Source organism: Meles meles, chromosome 12, assembly GCF_922984935.1.
Source record: "Meles meles chromosome 12, mMelMel3.1 paternal haplotype, whole genome shotgun sequence".
NCBI lineage: Eukaryota > Metazoa > Chordata > Mammalia > Carnivora > Mustelidae > Meles > Meles meles.
Genome location: NC_060077.1, coordinates 5,582,927 through 5,587,367, shown reverse-complemented (window position 1 = coordinate 5,587,367; position 4,441 = coordinate 5,582,927). Strand labels below are relative to the sequence as shown.

The 4,441-nt window shown below is 47.9% G+C and overlaps 1 pseudogene; it reads right to left on the bottom strand.

Annotated features, from left to right (window-relative positions):
* Positions 1-672: 672 nt before the first annotated feature.
* LOC123954113 lies at positions 673-1,845 on the bottom strand (annotated as a pseudogene).
* Between the last annotated feature and the right edge of the window lie 2,596 nt (positions 1,846-4,441).

The following is a 4,441-nucleotide window of genomic DNA, read 5'->3' as shown; positions in this document are numbered from 1 at the left end:
AGTCGCTGGCTGAGCTAGGGGCTTTGCGGGGCTAATTTGAAGCACCCTTGCTGCCTCCTTGGGGATGCAAGGTGCTTTACAGATGAGGAAATGAGGTCAGAGAAGTTACACGACTTGCCCAAGGTCACCTGGCCAAGCAGCGAAGCGCTTTTCATAGCAGATGGGTCAGCCTCCATTTTGCCCATTTGCACCAGAGTCAGGGGCTTACCCCACAGCGAAGCACGTCCTCCCTGCACCCACCTGTGAGCTACAAGTGATTTACTTCCCCATTTTACAGACGGGGAGCAGACTGACGAGGCTTACCTTGTAGAAAGTGAAGGTCTGGTTTTTTTTTTTTTTTTTCCTAAGACTTTATTTGACAGAGACAGATCACAAGTAGGCAGAGAGAGAGAGAGAGAGAGATAGAGAGAGAGGAGGAAGCAGGCTCCCTGCTGAATAGAGAGCCCGACGTGGGGCTAAGTCCCAGGACTCTGGGATCATGACCTGAGCCGAAGGCAGAGGCTTTAACCCACTGAGCCCCCCAGGTGCCCCAGGTCTAGGATTTTTTTTTCATGAACAGTTGGGGGTTTATTTCAACAGTGGGTCTGAAACTCTCACCTTAGGCAGGAATGCTACAGTAATTATACCAGGAATAGACAATTTCCTACACTGTCCAATATATAAAAGGTCCTCTTGCAGTTTCCTCAACACTGATCAACAAGCAGATTCAGTCCACATTTGCTTTGATCATTCTACTGAGTTAACCCAAGCTGTTTCTTCAGAGACTCGGGCATTTCAGGTGGAGGAGCGCGAGGGAGCCTGAAGTAGACCTTCACAGAGTCGTAGATGAGCTGTAGTGCAGTCAGAGTGCCAATCATGATGATACGGGCAAAGAGTCCCTTCCACACACCTTTAAATCCAAGTCTCTGAAGGACTTGAGAAGCACTGTTCCCTTTCACCTTATTCGGCACAGACACCACAGAATCAGCAGGTGAGAAACGATTGCACAGAACACTCCAGCTACGTAACCTGCCATGAATGTTACAAGCAGTTGCTCTGCCTTTGTACATTCACTTAGGGGCTTGGGAACCGCAAACTTGTACAATGCTTCAACAGTATGTTCAAAGCGGGCAAATTTCATCATGGTGTAGGGTATCTGTCTCATCCAGAGAGGGGCAACGCCCTTGTAGAATGCTTTTAAGCCTTCTTCCTTATACATTTTGGGAGCTGCATCCCTCAAAGTGTTGGCATAACCTGGCTGGGTTTGAATTCGAACCTTAGCAGCTTCCATAGGAGCCAGGGCAACGTCAGCAAAAAATTCAGCACTGGCAGAAGCAGCCAAATATAGTGATGTGCGCCAGAGATAGGCATTCTCCTCCCCAAGCATGTTGCTATACAAGACTTTGAAAACTTCATAAAAGCCAAACTTGCAGAGCCCCTGCATAGAGTAACCAATGAAAGTCGGAGCCCATCCTTTAGCCAAACCACGAACGCCATCCTCTTTAAGTGTAACTGAGAATCCATTAAATGTGCCCTTGTACTTCTGGGGGTCCACCTCATTCGGCATTTCACTAAATCCAGAGGAACGACAGCAGTGTGTGTCAGACCACAACTTAAGACCCCACCAAAGCCACACAGTGCATAAAGCTTCATGGAGCCATATTCGCAACTGTACTTTCCACAGCGGCTGCTGCCAGCTTGCGGGAACGTCGGGGCGGGCCCGGGAGTGGGCCGTGAGGCCATCGTGTCCCAGCTGCAGGTGGGGCGCATTGAAGGGGTTCGCCCGCGCCAGATGCGACACGGATGAGAACATCTTCTTCCTAAGATGGCGAACACACAACCGCTCCCTCGAAAAGGCTGCGGCTCACAGAGCAGGTCTAGGATTTTTAACGTGGGTCAGCAGTCATTCATTCTTTCCTGTATTCATTCATTCATTCACCCCTCTGTGCCTCATTTGTCAGTTGGGGAGAATGTTAGTTCTTACCCTGTGGGGTCCTTGTAAGGATTAAATGCAGGATGAGCAAAAGGAGTTATCACACATAAAGCACATAGAACACAGTTTGGCCCATAGACAAATGCGCAGTCAGTTTTAGCTGCAATGATAGCAATTTTATCATTCATTTATCCTTTCATTCCATAAATACTAAGTAGCCCGCCTTGTGCGGGAACTCTCCTAGGTGCCCTGCATGTAGGAGCTTGTTCTCAGTCTCTGCACTACCCTACCTTCATCTCACAGATCAGGAAACAGCCCAGGGAGACGAACAAACAGATGGTGGTCCCAAGTAGGAGGTGAGTGAGTTTATTTACCAAAGTTCATTCATTCATGCCTCGTACGTGGGCTAGGCGCTTCATGTATTTCTGTTGACTTACGAGCATGAATGAGTACAACGGTAGATAAGCTTGGTTCCTGTCCTCAAGATACTTACAGTCTTTTGTGTGGGATACAGGCAAGCAGGCAGGAAATGACTTTATTTCATAAATTCTAAGATGCACATTTCTTCCCAAATTAACCATCTCTGAGATGGATCTTAATCATCAATGGTGTAAAACCACCAATGACCAGCAGCAGTCAGAGAGAGGTGAGCCTTGCCTGGAGTGGGGCTACATCTTTTTTTTTTTTTTTTTAAGATTTTATTTATTTATTTGACAGATAGCGATCACAAGTAGGCAGAGAGGCAGGCAGAGAGAGAGTGGAGGAAACAGGCTTCCCGCTGAGCAGAGAGCCTGATGTGGGGCTTGATCCCAGGACCCTGGGATCATGACCTGAGCCGAAGGCAGAGGCTTTAACCCACTGAGCCACCCAGGCGCCCCTGGGGCTACATCTTTAAAGAATTCTTGTATCTCTGATGTTCTTCATGGCACAGAGGATGACGGGTTGTATGAAAACCTGGACACTGGCACCCATGATTTAAAAAAATGAATTAGAGGGCTGGACTTTGTAATGAAGACATTTTTTGGAGTATCTTAGCCAATGTATTTTGTGTCTAGGTTTTGAAAGTAGGTGTCAGTATGATACATGATAAAACATGGATGTCTAAATAAGTCTAAAAGCACTTTTTAAATAAGTAGAAATAAACATTCTCGGTGATAAGAAAGCACTGTGACTCCTAGACATATACTCAAGAGAAGTGAAAACTACGCCTGCATAGACATGTGTACCCAAATGCTTAGAGCAGCATTATTCTCAATTGCCAAAAGACAGGGACAACCCGAGTGTCCGTCCACTGATGAACGGATGAATAAAATGTGCGCTGTCCCTACAGTGGAATATTATTTCACCCATAAGAAGGAATAAAGTACTGATATATAGGACAATGTGGTGACCCTCGAAAATGTTATGCTAAGAAGCCAGACACATACGTTCACATATTATACGATTTCTCTCTTACAAAAAAAAAAAAAAAAAGAAAAAATCCAGAATAGGGAAATCTGTGGAGACAGAGAGTAGATGAGTGTTTGCTTATGACTGGGTAGGGGTGAAGGGGGAGGGGCAATGGGGTGCTAGCTCATGGGTGCAGGGTTTCCTTCAGAGGTGATGAAAACCATCTAAAATGGACTGGATGGCTGCACAAGTCTGGGAATGTGTGAAAGTGCATTGAATCGTACACTTTCAGTGGGCAGCTTGTGTGGTATGGGAATGCCATCTTAGTGAAGCTGTTCGTTTTAAAACGGGAGAAGCATGGTGCCAGAGTCTTTCTGAGGGTTGTACACAACGCAGCGGTGGCTTGGATCAGAAGAAATTTGGTATGAGGTAGTGCGGTCGGTATTATGTTGGGGGTAAAGGTGCGGCTGTCGAGGTGAACCTGGGCCCAGCTGGCGGAAGAGGGAGGGCCTCCCGGAGGTGGTGGTGGTAGCAAGGCCAGGCCGAACCAGTGCAGGTATCTAGGGGAGTGGAGTGGGAGTGGTCTGGGCAGAGGAAGCAGCACCTGCGAAGGCTGGGAGGTGAGACTCTGTCCTTTACTTTGGGGACTTGACCTCTTCCCAGGGCAGATGGCTGCCCCTGGGGCTTAGAGAGCCCTAAAGATGAGTAAGTTGTGGTCTGTGCTTTCCAGGAGCTTCCGTTTGGGCAGCGAGGAGGATAAAGCACACACGCACCCCCATTCTCCCACGTCCCCCTCTGTGGTGCATCCCCGTGTTCGGGAAGAGTAGAGAGAAGGTGGCGGAGAGTCACTCCTGGCTGAGATTTTAAAAGCAGGAGGAGTTGTTAAAGGCAGGCGGTTCCCACACTCCTGGTAGGATAGTAAAAGCCACAGTCTTTCCAGAGGGCAGTTAATTTGGTAAGGGGCATTCCTTTCCACCCAGCTGTCTCACAACTAAGCATTTTTCCTAAGGAAATGGTCACAGTGACCCCCCGTTAGCTAGCCGCGCACTAGGATGTTCTTCAGTCCAGCTGTAGAACAAGTAGCAAAACTCGGACTCAATCTGGATTCTCGATGAGGGGCCCCTTGACTCAAGACACTCC